The sequence below is a fragment of the Hydra vulgaris genome, chromosome 05 (assembly GCF_038396675.1).
Source record: "Hydra vulgaris chromosome 05, alternate assembly HydraT2T_AEP".
NCBI classification, from domain to species: domain Eukaryota; kingdom Metazoa; phylum Cnidaria; class Hydrozoa; order Anthoathecata; family Hydridae; genus Hydra; species Hydra vulgaris.
The window spans coordinates 32292501-32300000 of record NC_088924.1 but is presented as its reverse complement, the minus strand read 5'-3'; positions in this window follow the sequence as shown (position 1 = coordinate 32300000).

The window sequence follows — 7500 nt, the reverse complement described above, 5'->3', positions numbered from 1 at the left end:
CATTTTTATAGCTTGCGCCAACCACCCGAAGTGGGGTAAGTTGGCCCGAGCTAAAAGAGCCCCAAGAAAATTTTTTTATAATGATTGCAAGTTAAAAATGTGACCTAAATTCATACTCTTAAAGACAGTGCTTTAATATTTACAAAAAGTTTTGCCGTTTGGGCTACAGAGTTTAAAGAGCAAAAACGGAGGCAACTAGCCACGGTCTCCCTTACTCATCATTTTTGGTATAAAACCTGACATAGTCATCCCTTTTCCACATTAAAAGATTATTAGATGAAATTTAAAATCTTTCGATGAGTTCAAATTTAGTACAGAAAAGTATGAATATTTTAATCATTACCCTTACATTTAAATAAATAGCTATGAGTTAATAAAAGTTAATAATAAACAGCTTTTCAATTTTTGGTAAAGACCACGGCCTACTATAATATTATTTAAGGCCGTGTTAAAGACCGAAGAAAAGAAAACTTTGTTATACTCTTTTTTAATTTTTTCAAATATTGTGCAGCCGTGGTGAAGTGGTTAGAATTATGGCTTCAGAACTGGAGATTCGTATTTTGAAACCGTCTCCGGCCATATATGCATAATTGGTAGGTAAGGAAGCCGTCTCTACCATTTGGCGAGACTAGTTGCGAATGGTGTTTTGCCAATTAAAATAAAAAGTATATATAAAATATTAAGGCATATTGGAATCAAAGTCATTTGGGATCTTGAAAAACCAATTAGAATAAAAATAACTCTAAAACTAACTGATAAAAATTTATTAAATAGACCTAAAAATCGTAAGTTAAATAAAAAAATAGAAAACTTATTTATTAAACTTTTTTTTTACAATAAATTTTTTAAATAATATATTTATTAAAACAGCTGTTGCATAGCGATTAGTATTTCAACGCGTTTCTTGTTTATTTATATTAATACATTTTTTCAGTGGATAAACTTTTTTAATTTGTATCTTACGATCTCGTTTCGTTGTAAAACACTCTTGCATACTCTTATCATTATTTATCGTTGTAAAACACTCTTGCATACTCTTATCATTATTTATCGTTGTAAAACACTCTTGCATACTCTTATCATTATTTATATATGTAAGAAGATAATAAAAGTCTTAGTTAAATAAAACGATAGTTTATAGATTTGTTAGCCTTAGCTTCATTTTTACTTTTAAAAATAATTTCATTGTTTTAGAGTTTTTCTGTGACTTTTTATTCGATTTGATCATTTTGTGATTGTAATCTCATTTATAAATAACTTTTTTCATTGGCTGTATTCACCTTATCTATTTTACATAGGCTGTATTCACCTTATTTATTTTAAGGTTTAGAAGATAAAATATATCACTCAGGACAAAGATCTAAGTAGCGCGGTTTAGAAAAAGGAAAGCAGATTAAAAAATCGAACTAACCAAATTTAGTAAATATATTGAAATATTTCCATGCCCTCAAGAGCATTCTTCCAAAACTTCTGAGGCATCTACTTCAAGATTAGAAATGGATGATAATACAGGCCACCCAGGCAATGAAGAGTTGAATTGCTAACAGCAAAAGAAAACATCAGAAATGCAAAAGATATCTTTAAAATTAAAGATGGTGCTCAAAGTAACTTGCTTGAAATAACCAATGAAAGTGTGAATACCCAGGAAAAAAAGTTCTATAGAATTTCTATAAACTTTTGGAACATATGGCCTATATAAATTATATAGAAATACTATAAATTTTTTATAGAATGTCTATTAATTTCTATATAAATTGCTATAAAACTTTTTTTTCTATAAAAGAAAAAAAAGACAAAAATTTTTATTGGAATTTCTATAGAAATTAAGAGAGGTTCTATAGAAATTCTATAAAATTCTACAGAATTTCTATAGACCATATGTTCCAAAAGTTTAAAGAAATTTGATAAAACTTTTTTTCCTGGGTATTAAGTTCTCAGATCCAGACTTCTTGGGAAAACTTACCAGTAAGTAGAGAAAAATTAAGAACAGTTTTGGTTGAAATAAAATTTAAACACCAGTCTCGCTCAGAATGGGTGCAATGATAACTTATCAGTAGTTCTCTCTTCACATGAAAAAGATTTTGAGCACATTTCCTACTTCATTAACTGGAAACGCTTCTGTAAAATGCAAGCACAACTATTGCAGTGACGGATCCAGATTTTTTGATCTTTGAGATAGCTAACTTCCAGACATGAAGCTAACTCCAAACATTTATATGTTAATACTTATGCCAAATAATGAGGGTTTGCAAAAATTGCGATGATTGGAGGCTGGAAACAAAAAGGCCCCAAAATTTTTGCAACACCTGCCCCAAACGTGAGAGCAACAAGTTGATAAAATATTTTTTGTACTTTTCTTAATTAGACTTATATTCATCGATAGTTTTTAAGTTTTATAGTATTATCTCTAAGCGTTCAAAAATTATGACCATATAAAGTTTAAACCCCCCTCAATTTGAGGGGGTTGTAATTTTTATATGGTCATAATTTTTGAACCCTGGGAGATAATACTTTGAAACTTAAAAATTATCGATGAGTATAAGTCTAGTTGAGAATAGTACAAAAAATGTTTCATCAACTTATTACTCTCACGTTTGGGGTAGGTGTTGCAAAAATTTTGGGGCTTTTTTGTTCCCAGCCTCCAATCATCGCAATTTTTTGCAAACCCTCATTATTTGATATAAGCATAAATATATAAATGTATGGAGTTAACTGGAAGTTAGCTATCTCAAAGATCAAAAAATGCAGGATCCGCCACTTTATTGATAGCATATATGCAAAAAAAGCTTAAAGATGAAGATTTGGAATCAGATATGAGTGCGTGTTATAAAGAAAATTCTTCACTTACGAGTTAGAACATGAACCTCCTGGTAATCCCAAAGAGAAGTTAAGAGTTAATTTCTTTTTTGCAATAGTAGACTCAGCAATTAGTTTCGTAAAAAAGCAATTCGCGCAAATGAATAAAATCACATACAATTTGATTTTCTTTATAATAAAAGACCTTTAGATGAAAATTTCAAAAGAACTGATGGTTTTTTGTATAAATTTGGAAATAGCCCTTAAGCAAAATTATCCTAGAAAAACCCCATCTTTTCAAAATGAAATTGACGCAACAGCTCTCTGCTCCGAAATATCAGAAATAACTTATCGTATTCGAAAAGATGGAGTATCTGGAAAATGTTCTGAGCTATCTCTATCAAAACAGTTTAGAAAATCAGTTTCCAAGTTTTTCTGTAACCCTTTGCACCATATCGACTTTACCTATATCGGTGGCAAATACAGGAATTTTTTAAAACTAAAACTAATAAAAGCCTTCCAACAAACAACTTCCAACAAACAACTTCCAACAAACAACTTCCAACAAACAACTTCCAACAAACAACTTCCAACAAACAACTTCCAACAAACAACTTCCAACAAACAACTTCCAACAAACAACTTCCAACAAACAACTTCCAACAAACAACTTCCAACAAACAACTTCCAACAAACAACTTCCAACAAACAACTTCCAACAAACAACTTCCAACAAACAACTTCCAACAAACAACTTCCAACAAACAACTTCCAACAAACAACTTCCAACAAACCTTCCAGTTTCATGAGCCGACAAAGACTAGTAAAATTTTACACAATTTTTAAAGTAAAGGAAAAAACTTACCAACTTAAAATTGAAGATCTCAGAATATAAAATGAAAGGCCAGGAAGGTACCGTTTTGTTAAAAAAAACTGAAAAATTCCAGTCAAGAATCAAAATTCCAGTCAAGAATCAAAAAAACAAAATTTAAAATCAAATCAAATTTTTTTTTACCAAGGATTTGTTTGCATTCTAAGCTTTTGTTATTTATTATTTAATACAAGGTATGCAATATACATGATATTAATTCTTTTAACTCAAATAAAGAAACCTATGCACAACTAAACCGTTAGGCGGTGTCCTGTAAACAGTGAAAAGGAAAAAAAAGTCCATTAATTTGACAGGAAAAGTCCAGTGAAAGAGGCAGGGTTCCAAAAACCTAAAATGTTACTACTTAAATAAATGACAATTAAATATAATATTGCTTAGATATTACAAGTATTGCAGTTTTTGCTAATATTGCAGTTGTGACACTAAGCAAGGAAGTGTGTTAAAAAAAAGGTTTCACATACAGAAGAAATGGCATTTTTAATTCTTGTCTTAGGCGTTAAAATACCTGGAAACAACCTTTGGCAAGGAGGTGTGAATTTCCTGGTTAAATGCCAGTTGATTAAATCTAATAATACTTAAATTGTTAAATCTAATGGTTTTAGGATCTCTCGAGGCTTCTTTGCTCGTTGATAAGCTACTTTAATCCTTGAGTTCTATTGAGTAACCAATGATTTAAACAACAATAACAGAGCCTCCTTCTGGAGACATTTTAAAAAACTATTATGCAGCTGAACAAAGTTGTACAGTTTTTGAATATTTAAAAGTAAAGTTTTACTTTTAAATATTCAAAACCCAATTTAATATCAAGTAACGATATGTAACAATTTATAACGATGTATACCAATGTCTATCGATATATAACGTAAGTATGACGAGTATAACGATGGAGAAATATCTTGATTTTTCAAATAATTTCTTAAACTACCTATTTGCCACAATCTTTAATAAATTTAAACTGTGGTTTCCAAGATAAATAATATGTTTGCCGCATTTTTTCTGTGCATAAATCCCGCGTTCTTTTAATAATACTGATACCCTGCAGTTATATTCTTTGTATTCTATAAAGTTGTAAATAGTTATAAATGATCTTCTAAGGTTTTGTTGTTGCAGCCAACTAAGTCGCGCGCACCAAGTAAGCTTTGGTTTCCGTTTGTACAACTTACTAAAATCTAAAATAGTTTCAAACAGAAAATACTAAAATTAGAAGGCTACATTTATATGCAAAATTTCATTATATTCGGAGGTTTGAACGTTTAAACTATAAGTTTACTTATAGTTTTAACTTTTATAGGGAAAAAAATGCTAATGCGAGAAAATTTTATCCATAGTTTTATCATAATTGCGTATTTTCGTTTTTTTAATTAATAATAAAGGGGTGTAAGACTTTGAATTAATGATCAATGGAAGTAATGGGTTTGACTTTTAACGAATGATTAATGAGTGTATGAATTTTAATTGACTAATTAATATTATCAACTAAAAATCAAACTGTTTTTTCTAATGACGTCTTAAGTGAGTTATAGCTTGCATTGTTATAAAAAAGCGTGATATTCTGCAACTCATTGAAGTCATTAATATTGATCTCTTGTTCATGAAATTATAAAAGTAACAGACCGACCAATATTTATAGCGAAATCCATTTTTGTGCTGTTAGTGTAGGCATTTACTACTAGAAAACGTTTTTGTTCAAGAAAAAAACATATATGAACATAAATGAATAAAAAAAATTTACAGTATAAAATTTGTTAATACTTAACATGGGGTCCTTAAAATTTTAGGCCTGTTCTTTGCGGCGTTAAGACAACAAGAGTAATGATGTTAATAAGATAAACTTCTGTGTTGGTATTATTATCAGGCCCGTAACCAGAAATTTTTCCTGTGGCTCACTGTTTTTTTAAACAAAATTTGAAGGTCATTTTATAAAAATGTTATAATTAAACACAAAATTTCCCACAATTTTTAATAAAATGTAACTGATGAAAAAACAAAATTTGGTCTCATTGATAAGTATTTAATTATTTACAACATATGTTAATCGTTTGAAAGGAGACAAACTCTAATATTCTCGGATGTAATTTTGCAAACATTTTAACCGCCACATCTAAATCAAAGTTATAATCATAGTACGTGTACATTAAAGCTATCTCAGAAAGTTGTTCCTGTCCTTGTGTTGCTCTTGTGTACGAATAAAGGCATCAAATTACACTTCCCGTTCTTACATACTGCGGTAGTGACTAAAAGAAACATCCAAGGAAAAGAATAATGTAAATATTTGGAAACTTATCTGGCTTACATTTTTAAGAGCACTCGCAGCATTTGAGGGTCAATTATCTGGTTGACATCTAAGCCACACTTTTTGCCACATAATTATTTATTCAGCAAGGAAATTAGAGTTAGAAAGATCGCTTTTGTAATTAGTGAACGGAAACTTTCGGCTTCGGCCGAAACCGAAATTTCTGCTTCAACAATTTTTTTACTTTTCCTGTTTCGGCCGAAATTTCGGTTCAAACCGCAACCGAAATGAGCCGAAACTTTTGAAAGATTTTTTTTAAGCTTTAATATAGAGTGGGATCATGACAGTTTCCTAATTGTAATCGTTTGATAGTAAATCAATTTTTAATTATAACAATTGTAAAAATTTTAATTGAAATCACGTTACATAATAGTTTTAAGATACCATTCTCAAATCATTCTTAAAATGAATTAACATTTAAGTAAAGCAACCCAAACCAATAGTTTCATCAAAAGTTTCTCAGTGCTAAATTTTACAATGGAAAATAATCGATAAAAAACTGGTTTATGGAATCATTTTATCGTGACCGTTAGTGATTTCAAATACGGAACTTGCGATTTGAAAATATCTCGTGGATCGCACAATCCAAAACTTCAATCACTTAGCGGACTTTCATCACATTTAAGACGTGGTTTACTCTAAAAAATCTCTTAACTGAAAAAGCAATACAACTACCGGCAGTCCTATAAATCTTAAAAATTGATTCAAACTTCATAGAAGGTCTGAAGTTTCTTGTGCGACTGTGGCGCAGTGGTTAGAGCACTTGCCTTTTAAGCAGGAGAGCCAGGCTCAAAACGAGCTTCGCATATATTTTTGCGTCACGGTAATGAAGGAGGCGTAAACTTCCTGGTTAAATGCACTTCCGCGGTGCTCTGTGACAAGACCTATAGGTCTTCTTGGAGCACCTAAATAACAATAAAAAAAAAAGTTTCATAGATTTATATTAGAAAACAATATTAAAAGCAAAGTTTGGTTTGGCAAAAGTAGCAAAGAGATTCCTTAGACCTCCACCAACATCTCCCGAAGTTAAAAGGTTGTTTTTTCGGTTTCGGTTTCGGCTACGGCTTCACTGAACCGAAATTTCGGTACTTTCGGTTTCGGCTCAAATTTCGGTTTCGGTCGATCACTATTAGTAATGCATCCTAGCTTTTTATATTGTTTTAGATAGCTCCACTGAAGTTTTCACGCAGATAATAGAAGGTACAAAACTTTACAATAACTCAATCGTATACAATGATTTAAATTTACCTTTCATTCAATAAATAAATGATCTATAAAGGGAATGATGAGAGACCTTTTGAAATATTCTTCAAAAGTTTTAAAGAGCAAATTTACTCGATGAGATTGTTAGCCTGTGTGTACTCGTGGTGGTACTGGTTTTACATATGATTTTTCGGCATGATTACATGCTTATATATTCGTTCGGCAAACTTATTTACGTCTATTTTTATGTTTACTTTTTCTGAGATGACAGTTATAACACACTTAAAAGCATATATATTACTAGATTTTTCATGTA